The following is a 22,525-nucleotide window of genomic DNA, read 5'->3' as shown; positions in this document are numbered from 1 at the left end:
GTCAGTTCATAGTTGTCAGGTGATATTGAGCTGATCACTTTGAAATGATCCACACCTGGCCGAGGCAGAAGGCCGCCTACACAAGGTCACTCCATCAGAGAGAGTGGAGAGGAGATGAATCCCGCTCTGACACACAGGTCTGGGGTCTTTAGGTTCATTTTGGTAAACGGCTATTGTAATAACAGCTTATCTAGAAAGGGCTGCGATTAGCGAATACCGGCCTGGGGTGGAATGCTTTACTACAAAAGTACCAGATGACTTTGGTGGGTTATCACTAGGAGGCTCCAGGAGGAACACCGAATGGCGACAAGTCACTTTGGTGAAAACGCCAAGGAAACTTTCAGTTAGGGAGGTCTGAATTAATAGGTTACTCACAGGACGAGTGGAGTTTTAGTATAATTTTGAGATCAGTCATTAGTGCACTTTGTATAAAGTAAAGTTTAGAGTAAACCAATAAAATCAGTACGTCGCTAGCAGTTGAGCAAGACTGTAAATACACTTTACTAGCGTCCTGCGTTTGAACAAATCAATGATGGTTTGAGAATCTCCTTGTGACAGCGTCCATCCATATCGAAACAGCAGAGTCAGCATACTTTTACTGAGCCATCTCTTAACTGGGAATTGCAGAAGGAGAACGTTGGTTCCACTGCACAGTAAGGAGGTCTTTGAGTTCCAAAGCAGCAGGTCATAAAAACACCCAGTTGTTGAGGAAACACTGGATAAACGTAAAGAATAATAATAATACATTTTATTTATATATATCGCCTTTCCCATGCTCAAGGCACTTCACAGACGTTAAGAAAGAATGGCAGGGTATACAGTACATAGCATTGTACAAACCAGATACATAAATAAAGAAGATTAAGACAGGAAACTCAGAGAAAAGCCTGACAGACAACATAACCGATGGTCTAACACACACACACACACACACACACAGGTTACATGAGCATCTTGACATGGAGGTAAACTGAGAGAAAGGTAATAAAGTCACGTAGAGCTAAAAGCCTTCCTGAACAGATGACTTTTAAAAGAATTCATGGAGTCAGCTGACCTGATTAATTTCGGTAAGTCATTCCAGAGTCTGGGCGCTATACAGCTGAAGGCCCTGCTGTCACCCATGGAGTGTAGATTAGTGTGGGGCACAACAAGATTACCAGAATCGGAGGACCTTAGTGGGCGGACAGGCACATCGTGATGGAGAAGGTCGTTTAAGGCTTTGTAGATTATTAGTAGGATTTTATATTCAATCCTGTAAGACACGAGGAGCCAGTGAAGGCGAAGCAGGATGGTGTGATGTCTCGCTGCTGCTGGTCCGTGTCAGGACTCTTACAGCTGAGTTTTGTATAAGCTGGAGCTGTGATAGACGATTAGAAGGGGCACCAGCCAGCAGCGAGTTACAATAATCGATGTGGGATGTGATAAAAGCAGGGACAAGTTTCTCAGAATTAGAAAAGGAGAGGAAGGAGCGAACACGGGATATGTGACGGAGGTGAAAGTAAGAAAGTTTCTTAATGTGATTAATGTGGGCGGAATAAGAAAGGGAGGAATCAAAAATGACACCAAGATTCTTAGCAGTACAATACCATAGAATACAATTTATTCTTGAATAGCCCAAAATCACACAAGAAGTGCCACAATGGGCTTTAACAGGCCCTGCCTCTTGACAGCCCCCCAGCCTTGACTCTCTAAGAAGACAAAGAAAAACTCCCAAAAAACACCTTGTAGGGAAAAATGGAAGAAACCTCAGGAATAGCAGTTCAAAGAGAGAGACCCCTGTCCAGGTAGGTTGGGCGTGCAGTGGGTGTCAAAAAGAAAAAGGGGGTCAATACAATACAATACACAGAACAGAACAAATCCTTTATACAGTATAAAAATCCATCAAGCTGCCTCCCCCATTTGGCCATTCCATGGCTGAAACAGTGCTGGGCCAGCCAATCTGATGAAAGGACCCCTCTTTCCCACGATTCCTGTGATCCTCCATCAGGAATGACTTTACCTTAGGCAGGCAAAACAAATTGACAGGTATAGGTTAATAGGTGAGGGTTAATATGCAATTCTAACGATCATGTGACTTACGTTTTAGTGCTAATGACTAACAACAGAGATGCAGTCTGTACAGTTAATCAGCACCTCTAGTCAGGGTGTGCTAAACTGAAGTAGTGAGTCTTCAGCCGGGATTTAAAAGCTGAGACCGAAGGGGCATCTCTTATAGTAGCAGGCAGACCATTCCACAGTTCAGGGGCACTGTAACTAAAAGCTCAACCTCCCATTGTTATTTTATTAATCCTTGGAATCATAAGCAGACCGGCATCTTGAGATCTTCATGTGCGCTCAGGTTTGTAAGTCATGATAAGTGCAGACAAGTAAGCCGAACCTCCGCCATTTAATGCTTTATATGTTAAAAGGAGGATTTTGAAATTAGCCCTAAACTTAAGTGTGAGCCAGTGTAAGGATTTAAGAACTGGAGTTATGTGTTCATATTTTCTTGTTCTTGTAATAATTCTTGCAGCAGCATTTTGGATTAACTGGAGGCTGTATAAAGAACAGTTTGAACATCCAGTGAACACCGCATTGCAGTAGTCAATCCTACTAGAGATAAATGCACGAATTAATTTCAGTAGAGGTCACCGCCAAGATGAACTGGAAAGGAGCTCATTTTATTAAGTTGCATTTTAGTCCCAATTTGCAGGAGTTCAGTTTTGTTGCAGTTTAATTTTAAAGAGTTCTGCTCCATCCAGGTTTTAATTTCACTAAGGCAGGTTGTGAGCTGAAAAAGCTCTGATGAAGTTCCACTTTAAACATTGAAGTAGAGTTGAGTATCATCTGCATATAAATGATAACCCAGTCCATAGCTACGGATAATATGGCCAAGGGAAAGCTTATAAATACAGAAGAGGGCTGAGGACAGAGCCCTGAGGAGCTCCTTGTGTGACTGGCGCTGAGCTGGATCTGCTGGTCACCAAGACTAACAAACTCTGGCCTATCAGTCAGATAGGACTTGAACCACTGGAGGGCAGTGCCAGAGATACCCAGCATGTTCTCCATTCTGGACAGTAGGATGTCACGTCTGACCTGAGTGTCGAATGCTGTACTGAGGTCTAACAGAATTAATATGGTAGTTTGTCCAGAGTCTGCTGCCATAAGCAAATCATTGGTTACCCGTAGCAGAGCAGTTTCACAGCTGTGCTGCGCCCTGAAACAGACTGAAAGGGTTCATCAGGTTATTAGAAGTTAAGTAATTGGTGAGTTGGGAGGCTACAACACGCTCAAGAGCTTTTGACAGGAAAGGTAAGTGGGAAAAAGGCCAGAAATTGTTAAGATTGTCAGCATCAAGACCAGACTTTTTTAACATGGGGGTTACAGAAGTGATTTTAAAAGTGAGCGGCACAGAGCCAGTGTCAAGGGACGAGTTTATTATTGTTGTAACAGTCGGGATTATGGCATGAAGGCAGGATTTAAGTAGTGTGCTGGGGATGGGGTCCAGCACACAAGTAGTCGGCCTCATCTTACAAAGCAGGTTATTAACAAACGCAGATGTGACTGGTGAGAACTTAGAGAAGGAACTGGATGGAGTGGGAAGACAGAGAGAGATATAAACAGATGATGTATTTATGTTAGTGGAATTATTTACATCTTTAATTTTATTGTGGAAAAAGTGGAGGAATTCCTCACAGACTTCAGTAGAAGAGGTAGTTGGACCAGATGCGGGTTCAAGTAGTTTATTAACTACAGAGAACAAAACCCTTGGGTTATCGTGGCCACTTTCTATTATTCTGCCATAATGGGTGTTCTTGGCAGAAGTTACTGCTTCTCTGTAAGTTCTTTGGTGGTCAGATAAAGCCTGGATGTGCACGGTGAGGCCAGTCTGACGTGACATTCTCTCAAGTTGTTGGCCAGCTGCTTTCATAGATCACAATTCTGAGTTACACCAAGGAGCTGAACGTTTAAAGGAAACCTCCTTATGTTTTAAAGGAGCTGTTTTATCTAATGCTGAATGAAGGGCTGAGTTATAGTGGACAACAAGACTATCTAGTGCTGATGGAATAGCTGAAGACAGTAATAGATCAGAAATGGATCCAGAAAGGATAGAGGGACAGATATCTTTAAGGTTTCTGTAAGAAATTTGTCGTTTACAGGTAAGAGGAGGGAGAGGCAGTGAAACAGTGAAAAATACTGCTTTATGGTCAGAGAGTCCCAAATCAGTGCTGTAAATGTTGGCAACGGATAGTCCAGAAGTGCAGATCAGGTCCAGTATATGACCACAGGGTGGGAACATCAACATGTTGTGTCAAGTCAAAGCAGTCCAGTAAGGACAGGAATTCATTTCTCAGTTTAGATGTGGGGATGTCAATATGGATGTTGAAATCACCAAGCCAAGAAGGATATCTCTCTGGGAAAAGGAGCTTAAGTGTGTTAATCGCTCAGTCGGATCAGATAAGAAGGATGTGTTGTATTTTGGAGGAGGATAAAGAACAATGAGTGAGACAGGACCTGATTCCGTTATTAATTTAAGAGCCAGACACTCGAAAGACAATGGACAGTCAATTGGGATTCGTTTGATGTTTAACTCCACTCTGACAATTACTGCGACTCCACCGCCTTGTCTTGAGCTACGAGGCTCTGAGACCAAAGTGTATCCAGGTGGTGTCACCTCCATGAGAGACGTAAATTCATTTGGTTTTTGCCAGGTCTCCGTTAAACACAGCATATCAAGTTTGGTGTCAGTGATGAATTCTGACAGCACCAATGCTTTGCCATTAAGAGATCTCGAATTAAACAATGCAATATTAGGCTTCTTTTTGCACAGAGCCGTGACCAGAGTTTATTTTCAGTGTGTAAATTCGGCACACTGGCACTTCTATTTCCAGTGCCACGAGTAGGATGGCGTATTCCTGAGCAAGTGCTGCTGGTGATCTTTTCATTCGCAGCCCGGTGTTGGAGGTGACCTGACCCGTGATTTACATATTTCGGGCGCTGCAAAATACCGGCGTCTTTTAGGATATTCCAGTCAGACCGTTTGCTCTGGACAAACTGTTTAATAAGAAGGAGTTTGTCACAAGAGTATTTTGACATGATAGTGAGTGATAGCAGTGGAGAAGCAGCACAGCAGAGCCGGTAGGACAGGCGAGTGCAGTGGCGTAGATGAGCGGCGATAGCAAAGCAGCATAGCAGGAGCAGGTAGCAGGATTTGGAGGTTCTAACATACAGCCATAAACAGTAACGCTGGGTATTACAGGCGTGATCACCGAGAGCCACAAGCCAGGTGGGTATGAACATTAGATCAGTTCTTAGTCGTAGAGTACAGTAAAATGACTCGAGAGCAGACCAGCATAGCAAATATAATCAAGGAGACAGATCATCCCAGGCTTCTAGATCACCAGGTACAAAGAAATGTTTGTAGGTCTCGTCCCGTGATCCACAGATTCAGTTGTCCCCAGTCAAGGTAAAGTCCATAAAATCTGTAAAAATGAATCCAAATCCATACAATTTGAGTCAGCTGCATCCACGAACTATATGTACAATAAAGAAATAAAACAAGCGTAAGAAAGTGTAGGATTAAGGCGAATTTTACGAAGTGTTGTTAACAGGGAGGAGCGGCAACAGCATGCGTGCGCCAGCGTCCCCTCCTCAGTAAAAGAAGCCAGGGGTCTTACGATGGTACAGGATAAGCCATTGGCTCGGAGACAAGTGTGAGATTAAGCTCTGGAACCCAAATAGTGGGTGACGAGAGACATGGTAAAGTATCAGAGCACAGAGAAGTGTGAATGAGAACACACACTGGGAGGAAGAAAAGACATTTTGTAGATGCCCATGTAAGAAGTTTAAAATATGTAATAATAAGTTGATAAGCGATAGATACACTAGCTCAGCCAGTACAGGTTTGGCTGGGAGACGACAAACTGTGATATCTAAGCTCAAGAGGTTTATAACATAGAAGGAGCATTAAGAGAATAAACAGTGCAGAGAGTCCTGCAGATACAACAAGAGCAAAAGAGTAAAGACTACAAGTGAAAAGCTCGAGTAAAAACTCATTGTCAGCTGAGAACTTCTTCAGTTGACTGCACAGAGCCCGTCTTGAGCATTCTGAGCAGTGACGTCAGCTGATGTGAGACACCTTTATTGTCACCGTACAATACAATGAAATATCACTTGTAGTAAAGCCTATAGATGCCTTAGATCAAAGAATATGAGAGAAGTCAATAAACTAACTTCACATTAAACTATGAGAAGCACACTTACTATGAACAGTTCCAAACACACCCAGATTAAAAGTAAAGGTAAATATGTAAGAATAAATAGAGAAATAATAAATGAAGTCACAGTGAAGATTACAGTCAATGCTGTGGTCCTGAGTTCACCATGGGTCACATAGAAGTGTGTGAGTGTATGTGGCTGATGTAGACGTTCACTTCAGTCACTGGTGGTCTCTGTTATAAGGAGGGGCAGTGATGGCTGTGCATTTAATAGGCTGATTGCTTTTGGGTGAAAACTGTTCTTCAGCCTGGTAGTGCAGGCATGTAGGGCTCTGAAGGGCCTGCCAGGGGGCAGAGGAGTAAAAATGCTACGGCCAGGGACGGGTTGACGTCTACAAATGTTCTTTGCTTTTCTACTCAGCCGGTAGTGACGATATCTTCCAGTGATGGTAGCTGAATGCCTGTCAATCTCTGAGCCGTTTTGATGATTCACTGGAGGGTCTTCCTGTTCTCAGACGTGCGGCCCACACTGTAATGCAGTACAGTATGTGATGTGGTCCACCTGTACAAGTTAACCAGCAGCTGTTGTGAGAGTTGTGCTTTACTTCAGGCTCCTCATAAAGTGAAGCCTCTTAAGACCTTTCTTTGCCATTGCTGTCGTGTTTGTTGTCCATGACAGGTCCTGGCTGACTCCCAAGAATCTGAAACTCTGCACTGTCTCCACCCTCACGCCGTTAATGCTGATGGGATGGCGGCGGCTGTAGTTTAGTGTCCTGAAGTCTAGAATCAGTTCCTTTGTTTTCTTGTAATTGAGTTCAAGGGTGTTGTTCTCGTTACAACTCTCCAGATTCTCGGCCTCTTCTCTACAGGCTGCTCCATCATTATTGGAGATCAAGCTTCTCACTGTGGTGTTATCTGCAGACTTTTACTATGATGTTAGTATCCTGGGTAGATTTGAAGTTGGGAGGAAAGGAGAGGGCTCAGCACACAGACCTGTGATACCCCAGTGTTCAGTGTTATGGATGAAGAGAAGTCCTTACTTATGCACACAGTTTGTGGTCTGTTGGTGAGAAAATCTAAAATCCAGTTGCACAGGTTTGAGTTGAGACCCAAGTTGTTTAGTTTGATAGCCAGTTTGTTGTGGAGGAAGACGTTGAAGATGAAGCTGTAGTTCACATAGCTGACTGTCTGCTCCAGATGTGACAGAGCAGTGTGATGGTCAAGTGAGACAGCGTTCCCAGTTGACCTACCTGTTTGCACTGTAAGTGAACTGGTATTAGTCCAGGGAGGTGGGGATGTTGCTCTTCTTGTGTCTGATGACAAGTCGCTCAAAGCTCTCAGGTGATAATCGCTCAGGGACCTCATCAACTCTTCTTTTAGAATAGAGACGACTGCAGAAGACTTGAGGTAAGCAGAGACAGTGGCCTGTTCTAGACAGACATTAAGCAGGGTGGTGAACACTAATGTCAGCTGTTAGGCACAAAGCTTCAGGACCCATCCAGGAAAACCAATCAGGGCCAACTGCCATTTGCCACACGCTTGTGCTCTCTGCTTAATAAAAATGACTTTCAGCACGCTGGCCGATTGTTCTGTGCAAGTCTCATGTTTTACGACATGCTTCACTCATCACATTTGAGTTGTACTTGCAAATCATTTTTGTGTTGCCGTTTATCTTCGTCTATAAGAAAGACTTTTTACTGGAAAAGATGGGAACTTTTGTATTTTATAACGTCTTCAAAGAATATTTGTTACCTGAAAAACTGAAGTCCAGCTGAATGAAGAGGATTGAAATGAAATGTTATGTGTGTCTGAGAACTTTATAATGGATACGTACAGCTTTCTGTAAGTCCATCGTATTGATGAAAAAGGCAATAAGGATTTTCATTTTCAGTTGCAATACAACCTTCGTAATCTCGTGGTTTAATGGTCGCAGTATTTTCCGTATTAGAGATAACAGATTAATGCATGTATGTCATTTATTTCGTAACCCCCTATTAGCATTTGCTGGTATGTTTCTGTAAACATTTGTCCACATTTTTGATGTTATGGAGTGAACTGTATGATAATCTCTCTATTAAAAAACAAACAAACTTGGGCCGAGACTTTTGGTGACGAGACGTGATCTTTTGAAGAGAGACAGAGAGACAATTCAGAGAGACCCTTTCACGTCCCACAACACGGTCAAGTCACGTCATGCTGACATCCATTGGGAACAAGTCCCGTGAGATGGTGACCTTTGCAAGTCACACCCTACTTCCAACTATTTTCAGACAAATCACGGTCACCTAACCTCTCAGTTGTTGGATAGAACTTTAAAAACGACTAAGCGAAGAAGAAAGAGCAGCTCTAAAAAATGTCAAAGTTCCCAGATGGTGAATCAGGATTGTCCTACAATATGAAACAAACGCATTCAGACAAACGAGTATCACCCACACAATATTTTGGGTCAAAATTAGCGATAGGTTCCAATGTTTTTAACCCACTTCTGTCATCTCCGCGTCTTTCGCAACATTACATTATTAATGAATATCTAAAAGTCAAAGCTAATCGTCTCTTCTTTATTAAATCGAATCAAGCAAATCTTAGAACAGAACATGTGCAAGGACTCATTGATCACATTCACAATTTAAATATAAATAGTTCAGACAAATTCAAAGTAGATGCAGCAGTAATATTACCTTCATCATATCAAGGTAGTCCAAGAGCATGGCAACAGTTATATCATGATGTAATGGCAATAACCCTAACAGATCAGTCAGTCAGATTTATTTATTACAATGACGTGCAATCCGCAATGGCCAGAAATCCACAGATTCTTGAGAACAATACCACCGGCTACATCGGCTCTGGATATTCTCACTTTCATAAGTAGATTGATTTTATTGAAAGAACTTGAAACAGTGTTCGGTCAAATCAGAGAAATACATTTACACGATCAAATTTCAAAAACGGGGTTTACCTCCTTTGCATTTATTAGTTACTTTGTAAAATAAATTATTAACTGCTGATAATGCAGAAGGCTTTGTCTGTGCTGAAATTCCAAACAGAGAAACCTGTCCTGAATTATGGTACAAAGTCATTAAACACACGTCTCACGGACCTCATTTAAAAGATTCAGTATGTTGGGACTCAAAAGAAAAAAAGTGTTTAAAGAAATTACAAAAAGCATTCGTTCAAACAACAGATATGACTAAGGCTGACTTATCCTGATTGTCACCAAAGAGATAATCGTCACGAACAACACACTTATCACGGAAAGGAAGATGGTAAAATTGTGATCCTCGATAATTCAATGATTGTACCATATAACCCATATTTGCTCAAATGATTCGGTTGTCATATTAATGTTGAGTTTTGTGCATCGGTCCTCACAGGTGGCGCAGTGGTAGTGCTGCTGCTTTGCAGTAAGGAGACTGTGGAAGATTGTGGGTTCGCTTCCCGGTTCCTCCCTGTGTGGATAGCGCTTTGAGTATTGAGAAAAGCGCTATATAAATGTAATGAATTATTATTATTATTATGAGTATTAAGTTCATCTACAAGTACATTCATAAAGGGCACAATAAGAGTATGCATAACGTTATCCAAAGAACAGTCTGAGGACAAAGTTCAAGCACATTTAGATACTCAGTACTCATCACCAATAGCCGATATGACCACCTGGTATTACAAGATGTTACTTTGGCAAACCTTTGTCAAGAGCCACAATGCGGACTTATATTCACAAGGGCCACTTCAGACTTTATTGTGCCACACGGAAGCCTCATGTAAGTCATGTCCAGAAGTGGCGTCGACTTCTCTGGGCGCAGAGGCATCTGGGATGGACCATCACACTGTAGACACGTGTACTGTGCTCAGACGATTCACAATTCATGATCTTATTTGGAAGAAATGGACACCTTGTGCTCTGGACCAAAGACAAAGAGGACCATCTAGACTGTTATGAGCTACAAGTCCAGCAGCCTGCAGGGTCTGTTGTGGTATGGGGTTGTGTCAGTGCCTTTGAGAAAGGTCATTTATACTTCTGTGATGGCAGCATTAATACAGAGACGGACATTGAGATTTTAGAGACTTACCCTGTGTTTGGATTCAGCGGGTTGGACAATGGATGGATGGATGGAAGACGACGTCTTTTCTAGTGAAGTCCATGCATTTTTCAACAAGACAATGCAAAACCACATTCTGCAGACATGACAAAGGCGTAGCTGTGAAAGAAGAGGGTCCGAGTACTGGACTGGCATGACAGAGAATGTGTGCAGAATTTGGAAACGCGCCATCTTGGGCAGTCTACCTCGTTGGTTTACATTTTTATTTTCAAACCTGTTGATTTTCATTATTTGGGGTTGGCCGTGAGGTGCCCCAAAACTCTGACAAGACTGAGATTTTATTATTGGCAGAAATAAACATGCAATTTTCATCATGGAATTTCTGCTCTTTTTAAAATGTAAAAACTGTTTGCCATTTCTTGAACAGAGAGTCTGTAGATCGTCAAGGATTTTATCACTTAGCCACTTGCCTGAAGAAATCAAATTAAATGACATTATCTTTGGAAAAGGACTGCATGCAAATGAGGGCTTAATACGCCATTAAAAAGTGTCGTTAAATATCTGAATACTTCACAAAACACAATCACTGACCGCACAGTTTCAACCTAAAAATAAATAGCAACATCATATCTGACTTACTGTTCTTCTTAAGAAGAGAGTCTGTTATATAAAGTACATTACATTAGTCTTAATTTAAGTCACACCTGAACAGCTTTAGCTGTTAGTTGAAGCGCGCTATTTTTTTATTTACTTTTGTACAATTATTTCGAAGAAGAAAGCTCACATATCGTAATCTGTTCAGTTAGCCAATAAAAGGTGTCGTTTTGCTTGACTTCTGATCGTTACTATCTAAAATAGAAATAACTTCTGAAGGGAAAGACTATAAAGATGTTTTCAAGGAAGAATTCTGAATAAAATTATTAAGAAATGTTAATAATGAGGGTTCCTGGTTTATTTGTAAGGATGTAACAGTCACGAAGGCTTCATGTCTCCCTAATACTTCATGTCAGCAGTTTGCCAGGCTTAGCTCCACAGATGTAATATTGGGCTCATGTGTGATGAATTCCATTTTCTGCTTTCTTCATCAGCTAACAGTTGAATTCAGGCCACGTGTGTGTGACCAGTAACTCAAGGTCCAGACTCGCCAAGCAGGGCCGAGCCTCCTCCAAAGGTCACTTTTCTACTGCGCACACAGCGCCCTCCATAATGTTTGGAACAAAGACACATTGTTCTTCGATTTCCTCCTGTAATAAGTTTATATGTCCCCGTGACCCTGTAGTTAGGATATAGCGGATTGGATAATGGATGGATAAGTTTATACGTTTAATATGTCACTGTACTCTGTACAAAAAATATTTTATAAATCCACTCACATGTACAGCTAAGACAAGGCCAGATTTAGCACACTGCTAGGCAAGCATTAGAAGACAAGACAGGGACAACTACAAAAATGGGCAAAGTACTATTTCTGTGTGACAGACTCAGCATGATACTGAATCTTCATTTCCTTGTTTGGGATGACATGATTCACCTAAGTGGGGGCCTGCACATGAAGAAAGGGTATAAAACCTTGGAACATTGCCTGGCACACCTTTGAAGCTGACAAACAAATGGGAGATAACGTCATCTGATCCTGAAAATCCTTCTAACGCAGCGATGAAAATGGCAGACTCTACACATGGGCTTGTCATGGCTTCCTCGTCTATTATGGCGTGTAAAGCTAAGTTATTTCTCCTATGTGATTTCTTACCACCGTATCACTAAGGGAGGGTTAGGGTTAGGGTTATAATAAATGTATAAATAATTTTTACATTATATCTATATAGGTTCAGGTTACTTAAGATGCTGCAATTACAAACGAACGCATTTCCAGGGAGCTAGCGCCTCCTATAGGAAAACACACCCTCTGCTCCACAGTTTAAACTTTCAAATCAAACAATTCAGACATTGTGGTCTTTCATTTCAGGGGATTTGCAGACATTTCGGTCACATGACACTTTTTTTACACAGTCTCCCCATTTCAGGACACCATAACATTTGGGACAATTGATGTCACATGTGTTTGTGATTTCTCAGTTGCGTTTCATTGCTTCTTTACTGCAGGCTTAAGATACCTCGGCTGGCTTCTACCCACAGACTACCATTAGAGTCTGTCGTCGCCATTGATGAACATGAGGACAAGAGCTGCACCAATTAAAGTCAAAGAAGCCATAATGAGGCTGAAAAACAAGAATGACACCATTAGAGACAACAGTAAAATCTTAGGATGACCAAAACCAACTGTCTGGAAATATCATGAAGAAGAAAGAAGGCACTGGTGAGCTTAGTGATCGCAAAGAGCCTGGTAGGCCAAGGACGTCCTCCACTGCTGATGACAGAAGAATCCTCACTGTGGTCAAAAAAAAGTCCCAAACGCCTGTCCGACAAATCAGAAACCGTCTTCAGGGGGCAGATGTGGATATGTCAGAAATGACTATCCGCTGAAGAATTCATGAACACAAATCCAGAGGCCACACTACAAAATGCAAACCACTAGTTACCCACAAAAACAGGATGGCCTGATTGCAGTTTGCAAAAAAGAGCCAACAGAATTCTGGAAAAAGCTCTTGTGGACAGACGCGACAAAGATGAACCTGTATCAGAGTGATGTCTTGAGCAAAGTGAGGAGACGACAAGGAGCTGCCCAAGATCCCCAGCAGACCACCTCATCTGTTAAACATGGTGCTGGGGGTGTTACGGCTTGGGCACGTATGGCTGCCACAGGTCCTGGCCCACGTCTCTTCATGGATGATTGTACTGCTGACGGCAGTGCCGCAAGGAATTGTGAGGTGTGTCCAAACATCTGATCTGCTCAAGTTCCAGCAATGCCTCTGAACTCATCAGATGACACTTCATCCTACTACAAGATAATGATCCAAACATACCGCTGAGTTTATCAAAGCTCAATAATGGAAATTGTTTTGAATGGCCAAGCCAGTCACCCAATTTAAATCTAACTTAAGGGGACAAGCAGGAGCTGAAGATGGATGCATCAGAGTGTTAGGAGAGCTTCAGCAGAGAAGATTCTCATCACCTGGTGATGTCTACTAATCACAGATTTCTTTGCATGCAAGGGATATGCAACAAAGTACTAAATATGTCTGCTTTAATATAGCGACCATTGCTATGTCCCAAACATTTTGGTGCCCTGCAGTGGGCAGACGATGTGGAAAACCTGCTGTCATTTCTACATGCTAATCCCCTCAATAATAGTCTGCAATGTGCACTTTAATCAGGTCTGAAACATTTGATTTCAAATTTTAAACCGTGGAGGAGAGGAGTAAATCAAGGAGAATGGTGTCCAGTGTTCGAGAATTTAGGAAAGAAAGGAAGGAGAGAGACATGTCTGAAATTGTTAACGTGGGGTGGATTGAGTGTTGCTTTTTTGAGAAGAGGGGTCATCATTGAAGATGGTAGGAAATGTGCCTGAGCTGAAGGAGGTGTTAATGATGTGTATAATTGCAGAAATGAGTGAGGAGGAGATGGCCTGAAGGAGATGTTACAGAAGAGGTTCAAGTGGACAGGTAGTTGGGTGATCAGAGAGGAAGTCAGAAAACATCAGTGGCAGAGAGAGGAGACAATGTGGAGAATGCTGGGTGATGTTTGGGAGGAGGCATAATGGGTGGCAGTTGAGGGTGAGAACTGCCTGCAGATTGCAGCCACCCTTCTTCTTCTTCTTTCAGCTGCTTCCGTTAGTGGTCACCTCACCGGATCATCTTCTTCCATATCTTTCTGTCCTCGTCATCTTGTTCTGTTACACCCATCACCTGCATGTCCTCTCTCACCAAATCCATAAACCTTCTCTTAGAACTTCCTCTTCTCCTCTTACCTTTCAGCTCTATCCTTAGCATCCTTCTCCCAATATACCCAGCATCTCTCCTCTACACATGTCCAAACCAACACAATCTCGCCTCTCTGACTTTGTCTCCCAACCGTCCCACCTGAGCTGACCCTCTAATGTCCTCATTTCTAATCCTGTCCATCCTCATAACACCCAATGCAAATCTTATCATCTTTAACTCTGCCACCTCCAGCTCTGTCTCCTGTGCCACCGTCTCCAGCCCATATAACATAGCTGGTCTGACTACCGTCCTGTAGACCTTCCCTTTCAGTCTTGTTGATACCCGTCTGTCACCAATCACTCCTGACACTCTTCTCCACCCATTCCACCCTGCCTGCACTCTCTTCTTCACTTCTCTTCCACAATCCCCATTACTCTGTACTGTTGATCCCAAGTATTTAAACTCATCCACCTTCACCAACTCTACTCTCCTCATCCTCACCATTCCACTGACCTCCCTCTCATTCACACACATGTATTCTGTCTTGATGGTCCTACTGACCTTCATTCCTCTCCTCTCATATCTCCACATCTCCAGGGTCTCCTCAACCTGCTCCCTATTCTCACTACAGATCACAATGTCATCAGCAAACATCACAGTCCACGGGGACTCCTGTCTCATCTCATCTGTCAACCTGTCCATCAGCATTGCAAATAAGAAAGGGCTCAGAGCCGATCCCTGATGTAATCCCACCTCCATCTCTCCTACCGCAGACCTCACCACTGTCACACTTCCATCGTACATATCCTGTACAACTCTTACGTTCTTCTCTGCCACCTCTGACTTCCTCATACAATACCACAGCTCCTCTCATGTCACCCTGTCATATGCTTTCTCCAGGTCCACAAACATGTAATGCAACTCCTTCTGGCCTTCTCTAAACTTCAACATCAACATCTTCAGAGCAAACATCTCATCTGTGGTGCTCTTTCTTAGCATGAAACCATCCTGCTGCTCACTAATCATCACCTCACTTCTTAACTGAGCTTCCACTACTCTTTCCCATAACTTCATGCTGTGGCTCATCAATTTTATCATTTTATAAGATAGTTAAGAGACTCAGCTTAGGGATTAGAAAAGAATGCTTCAATGGGGGGCCCATTGGGGTCTGACTGAAGAACAGCAAACACCATTGAGTCATCCATGACAAGATCAACTCTCAAGTTTCTTGTGTCTGTCACACACTCCACATGTCCTGCCACTGAGAGTCATCCTAACTGAGGGTGAGAGTAACCTAAACTGACTGAACAGTGGGCTCACTTTATGAAGAAAATGTGTTCTGTAAAACAACTGACCATCACATAATGAGAAGAAGAAAAAAGAGAACTCATTTATTTATCATTGAATTTGTACAAAGGCCAATAATGTTACAGAATTAACGCTGAAGACAATGTGCCCTGCTGCAGAAGGTGGTTAAGATCTCGACGAAACTATCCAGTGGCCATCATGTAAAGTGAACTGACACAGAGAGATGTTAAATATATCCGTAAGGACATGTGTCAGCTGCTCCGCACATCCTTTGAGTACGCAACCTGGTATCTGGTCTGGTCCTGCAGCTTTCCTTGGATTAATTCTCCTCAAAATCCGTAGAACATCATCCGGTTCCAGACACAGTGCCTTCTCATCAGGATGAGGGGTGGCCTTCACTGGTGATGTATCATTCAATGCTTCAAACCGTCCAAAGTACTTATTTAGGTCATTCAGGAAGTTGAAGCTATCATCACAGGGGTAGGAAACTGTTTTGTAATCTGTAATAGATGTAATCCCCTGCCACACTCTTCTGCTGTTCCTGTGATCTTGAAAATGACTCTCTATTTTCTTTCCATGAGCCCTTTTAGCTCTTCTGATAGCTTTATTTAGGTTGGCTCTTGCTGTTCTAAGGGCAGCTATATCTCCAGATTTAAAAGCAGAGTTTCTCACTTTCAGCAAAACTCGCACCTCAGCAGTCAACCACGGTTTATCCTTTGCCCTGACATGATGTTTTTGGTGACGCAGACATCCTCCATGCATTTATTTAAGTAGCCAGACACAGCCTCTGCATATTCATTTATGTCTATCCTTTGATCTGTGGTAGCTGCCTCACTGAACACAGACCAGTCAGTGCACTCAAAACAATCCTGTAGTGCATTCATGGCTTCTTCTGGCCAAACTCTCACCTGTTTGAGTGATGGTTTTCATCTGATGAGCACAGGTCTATATGCTGGGATTAGCATCGTAGAGATGTGGTCTGATGAGCCAAGATGGGGACGTGGGGATGCTTTGAATGCTCCTTTAATGTTGGTGTAGACATGGTCCAATATATTGGTTCCTCACATTGCAAAGTCTACATGTTGGTAAAAATGGGGTAAACCTCTCTTCATGTTTGCCTGGTTAAAATCCCCAGCAACAATGACTCCCTCTGGATGTGTGGTTTGCAAATCGTTGATACAGTGGCAGAGTGTGTCAATGGCTGCCTTGGTGTCAGCGTAAGGGGTAAAATAAACAGCTACTATAAGTACAACGGAAAATTCCCGTGGCAAATAAAAAGGAGCCAAAGTCGGGAGGACGAGGGACAAAGCCTGACTGAAGAGGAGCGGAGGCAAAAGTAGAGAAGAAGAAGAAGAAGGAGATGACAGCAGGGACTGTGTGTTTGGTGCTCTGTGTACTGTGCTGTTGAGGGGAGTGAGGGAGATGTGCTTCCCTTTTGTTGTGCTGGAACTCAGGTCTCTGACTGTCTGTGTTGGGGTTGGGGCAGCTGGAGCGCCCCTGGTTTCCACAATGCGAATTGCAGGCTTATCTATTCAGTAGTTAATATCCTTTCCTCCATCTTTGTGTCTACATTTTCTTATTGGGAGAAATGCTGATCCCTCCATTCATCCTTTGTCCAAACCCAGTCAGCCCTATTCAAGGTTGCAGGGAGTAGCGTCAGTCTCAGCAGATTTGGAAAAGAGCTTGGAAACAACCCTTGTGCCTGTCCAAGAAAACTTTCATTATTTGTTTTGTTCATTTATACTCTGTTTCCATTATGCATATTCATTGTATTATCTTAATATAGTCTATTGAAAATGATTATTACAATGCGTTTCCAATATTTGATGACACTTGCCTCACTGTCAGTGTTTATCGTAGGCCTTTCCTCGGTATGCTCATGTGTCTCAGCCTGTCTCGGCCCGTGTTTCCTCTCTTCTCAGACTCTGTCGTTTGCTCACCTCCTGCTGCTTTTTGACTGGCACCAATGGTAGAGCCGCCCGCTGTTAAAACATCATTTGTATTCTTGATAATACTTCTCGTCTCTGAAGGCAACTCTCAGCGCTCCTCCTACTCCTCTCCATGGTATCCTCATGTGTGTCAACCTCTCCTGCTCAGTATTTCCTATCTCCTGTCCTATCTTTGTAAGTTTCTGTCCTTCCAGGTGCAGTCTCAGGTTTTTCTTTTATATAATCCTGTAATCAGTGGACACCTCGCCTCAGCTACACTACCCACCTGTCTATTTTAAGGCTGCATTGGCTGTTTGGCAATGACTCTGTAACACCCAGGGTGACAATGTTTAGTTTCACTTTGGAAATGTTCATATTTTGTTGTATTTGTTATCGGAGTGGAGCAATGGTAGCATCACAAGGAGACCAGGCTTCAAGTCTCGGTGTCAACTGTGTGCAGTTTGCATGTTCTCTACACGTCACTATGAGTTTCCCTTGGGTGCTCCCATTCCTCGCACAGTCCAGAGTGTTGCAGGTTAGGTGGATTGCTGTTGGTAAAGTGGCCCCAGTTTGTATTTGTGTGTGTGTGTGTGAGTGTGTTCAACTAATGACGGACTGGGACCCTGTCCAGGTGTTGCTCCTGCATAGGTGGGATAGGGTCCAGCGTCCCCGTGACCCTGCCCTGAATGAGCGCTCTAGGAGGATGCCAGGATGGATGGATGGATATTTTCACCGTTGCCAGTCCTCTGTTTTGTTTTTCATGGGCGTGGCCTGTTGGTAGGGGTGTGGTTTCAGAGGCTGCGAACTGTGACATCACTAGCTCCACTGTATAAATGTCAATGATAAGTGCAGTGTTGCCGTTGTCTGTGATTGTGGATATTTTCAGAACAGATGTGTGTGTGCTGCTGTAGTTCTGGTTATCCAGGCTTGGACCTCTGGTGTGTTTATTTGACTCTGAGTTCTGGCTTATATATTGGGCCGTGCTGTAAAATATGTCCAATAATGTGAAAGGGTTTTCACTTTGTAACCTTGAGTGAATTGCAAGTGTGGTTAGTGTGGTTTAGGATTTGCTGTTGGATTTTCAGTCTTCTCAGGTAACCCCCTCCAGCAGGACTTTTGTGGTTCCCGTCGCACACATCATCTGATCTTCTGCATACTCCCCTGCCTTCTGGTCAGAATAACGAGGTTAATGGGTGATTTTAAATTGGCTTAGTGTTGCTGTGAGTTGGTGTGTGACTGGGCCTGACAATTGACTGGGATCCTAACGGGACAGGCATGGCTCCTCTGTAACCCTCATTTGGATTACGTGCTTTGGACAATTTTACACTTTCTGTGTAAAAAATAAAATGGACTTTTACCTAAAAACACAAACAGTTGAGTTTTGAATTTTGGTATAAGCCAATCCAATTATTTGTATGTATTCCTCAAACCGTATCAGCTGGTTGCAGTGCGGTGTTTGTATAAATTATTAAAGCAAGAGGCCTTTTGTGCAACCATCTTTACTAATAATCTGAACTGGGCTGTGGCTGAAAAGAGATGTAGGCAGCACTTCTAGTGTCAGCTGGATGGGATGAGGACAGAAACTGTGCGTAAAGCAGTGCATGAAACAAAGACTTGACAGGCTTAAATACTAGGGTGGTGAGTTCAGGCATTCTGACTTGTTCTTCTTCATGAAGATCACACCTCCAACCCAATCTGCAGCTCCAGTGGAATTGTGTGACCAAAGTCCCAAAGCCATGCAGGGCTGACACAGTGACCTGATGGCAAACATGAAAAGAATGATGGCCGCTCTGTAAGACCTGTGTCTGAGCCTCCAGTGATACCACAATCAAATCATGATAAGTATTATCAAGAAGGCCCATCCAAGAATGTTCTTAAAGCAGCATCTGAGGACATGCCATCTCCCCAAAGCAACACTGGTGTAGTTTTACTCAGCCGTCCTCGGATCCATTCTGACCTGACCAGGTCCATCATCAGAGACCACAGGCTGTGACTTACCACCCAGTCAAGTCCAGGATGAGGGAGCATGCAGCAAAGATCATCGCTGGTCCAAATCACCCTGGCAGCACCGACTCAAAGACTTCCCTCCGGCAAACCACTTCAAGCGGTGAAAGTTAAAACAACACGTCACTTAAACCGTTTTAATTCAATGCGGTTATCCTGATAAGAAGGGTTGAGTTTTTCTCAGTGCCTGTGTGGACTTTTCTAGCCTCATATTTTATTCTATTTTATCTTTAATATTCAGTGCCGTCCTTGTGTGCCGTGTCAGTGCTATCAGACCAACTCCTAGTACGCATTACTCTACCTGTCCAATGAAGGGAATTCTGATTCTGACTCTAGTTCAATGGCCAAGTTCAAATTGAAACAGAAGTAAAACTATAAATAATGTTAGAATGAGTGTATTTATTGGTTCTTGTTAAAAATACTAAGATTCAGTGCTCTACTGCACTTACTGCCAGAACAGTTTAGTTCAAGTAGGAGCAGAAGACATCAAGAAGCTCATAGATGGTTTGTCCTCATGACCTGAAACAGGTATACTAAATATAATAATATCAAATACTAAATAAGCTTCTAATGTCAATATAATGCAGCCAGCCATTCTTCAGCAGCTTATTACATTAAGGGTCTCCTGGCAATGCTGCACATTAGCAGAGAACTTCCACTGGATGAGACGACAGTCCATTGCAGAGCAGGCTTACATACACAGCCAGACTGACACATACAGGACCAGTTTAGAAGTGATGAAGTATAAAGTTTACACGACCATTACTGTCACGTGTACAATGTACAATGACATTCTTCTTTGCTGTACTCCTCAACATACAATACATCTCTGTGATTAGCGACTACAACAACCTTACTCAGACAGCATGACCCAAAAGTAATAATAATACAAGAATTGTGTGTTTGTTGTGACCCTGAAATGGATTAAGTGGGTCTGATAAGAAATGGATGACTCGACTAATAAAGTCACGTAGTAACTGACACTTAGAGACAGAGAGCAAAGGGGGCTCTCTCTATTACAGCGGGCGACAAACACAACAGCAATGGCCTTCAGAAGCTTCACTTTCTGAGGAGTCCGAGGAAATCACAACTCCCACAACAGCTGCTGGTTAACTTCTAGAGGTTCACCACAGAGTCTGTCATGACGTACTGCATTACAGTGTGGTACTCTGGCTGCACGTCTGAGAACATGAAGACCCTCCAGTGTTTCACCAAAATGGCTCATAGAATTACTGGAACTCAGCGACCATCAGTGCAAGATATCTTCACTACCCGCAGCAGGTGAAGAACATTTCTGGAGATCCAACCCTCCTCTGCCCCCTGGCAGGCCCTTCAGAGCCCTACATGCCCGCACTACCAGGCTGAAGAACAGTTTTCACCCAACAGCAATCAGCCTATTAAATGCACAGCCGTCACTGCCCCTCCTTATAACAGAGACCACCAGTAACTGAAGTGAACGTCTACATCAGCCACACACACTCACACACTTCTATGTGACCCATGGCGAACTCAGGACCACAGCATTGACTGTAATCTTCACTGTGACTTCATTTATTATTTCTCTGTTTTTGCTGATTTTTACTTTTACTCTGTATATTCATAGTAAGTGTGCTTCTCTTAGTTTAATGTGTAGTTAGTTTATTGACTTCTCTCATATACTTTGATCTAAGGCATCTATAGGCTTTACTACAAGTGATATTTCATTGTATTGTACGGTGACAATAAAGGTATCTCACATCAGCTGATGTCACTGCTCAGAATGCTCAAGACGGGCTCTGTGCGGAACTGAAGAAGTTCTCAGCTGACAATGAGTTTTTACTCGAGCTTTTCACTTGTAGTCTTTACTCCTTCGCTCTTGTTGTATCTGCAGGACTCTCTGCACTGTTTATTCTCTTAATGCTCCTTCTGTGTTATAAACCTCTTGAGCCTAACTTTCCCACAGTTTGTCGTCTCCCAGCCAAACCTGTACTGGCTGAGCTAGTGTATCTATCGCTTATCAACTTATTATTACATATTTTTAACTTCTTAATGGTCATCTATAAAATGTTTCTTGTTCCTCCCAGTGTGTGTTCTCATTCACATTTTTATGTGCATTGATACTTTATCATGTCTCTCGTCACCCACTATTTGGGTTCCAGAGCTTAATCTCACACTTGTCTCAGAGCCAATGGCTTATCCTGTACCATCTTAAGACCCCGGAGCTCATAGACGTTTATCCAGTGTTTCCTCAACAACTGGGGGTTTTATTAAAGGCAGACACTTATCCTCCAATCTCCGACGCCTGTTTAATGTAATATACTCACCCACAAAGTCAAACACCCCTGAGATATTATTATCATTGGATACAGACAAAGCATTTGATATGATTGAATGGAACTACGTTTTCACTACATTGGAGAAATTTGGGTTTGGCACAAACGTTTTTGCATGGATCCAACTACTGTACACCAATCCAGAAGCTTCAGTTTGAATTAACAACATTTGTTCAGATTACTTTAAACTAGAATGTGGCACCAGACAAGGATGCCCCATGTCACCACTGCTGTTTTCAATCTCCATTGAACCACTGGCGGTCTACTGTCGAAATGCTTATGAGATAAAGGGGATTATCAGAGAAGGACTGGAACAGAACATTTCTCTCTATATGCAGATGATATGGTACTGTATATATCAGACCACAAAATACTGAGCCTGCAGTCCTAACAGAATTTCAAAAGATCTCTGGTCTCAGAATTAATTTGAATAAAAGTGTGCTCTTTCCAGTGAATTCTCAAGCATACAATATCAGATTGGACACCTTCCCTTTTATCATCGCAGATCAGTTTAAATACCGAGGGGTAAACATCACAAGTAAACACAAAGCTCTTTATTAACAAAATTTCACCGTCTGTATGGAAAAAATCAAGAAAGACTTGTATTAATGGTCAACCCTTCATCTCACCTTAGCTGGAAGAATTAACGATGTTAAGATGTACATTGGAATGTTTTGAAATAAAAAGAGAAGCTTAGGAAGCATGTTCATCAATAAATCATTTTTTAAGAAATTAAATTGAACAATAACCTCATTTATTTGGAACTCAAAACATCCATTTATCCAAAGAGCGACCCTACAAAGACCTAAGGCAGAAGGTGGCATGGCTCTACCTAACTTTCAGTTTTATTACTGGGCAGCAAACATACAAGCTATAATAACCTGGACATGGACACCAATAGATGAACATACA

At 42.6% G+C, this 22,525-nt stretch overlaps 1 protein-coding gene across 31 annotated transcripts in view; it reads right to left on the bottom strand.

Moving 5' to 3' along the window:
* LOC114641392 (C-type lectin domain family 5 member A-like) overlaps nucleotides 1-22,525 on the bottom strand; it is a 1,576,682-nt gene that overhangs the window by 300,975 nt on the left and 1,253,182 nt on the right. The window lies entirely within an intron of this gene.

This window comes from Erpetoichthys calabaricus, chromosome 4 (assembly GCF_900747795.2).
Source record: "Erpetoichthys calabaricus chromosome 4, fErpCal1.3, whole genome shotgun sequence".
Lineage (NCBI taxonomy): Eukaryota > Metazoa > Chordata > Cladistia > Polypteriformes > Polypteridae > Erpetoichthys > Erpetoichthys calabaricus.
Note: the sequence above shows the minus strand (reverse complement) of the source record. Positions and strands in the feature narration are given on the sequence as shown.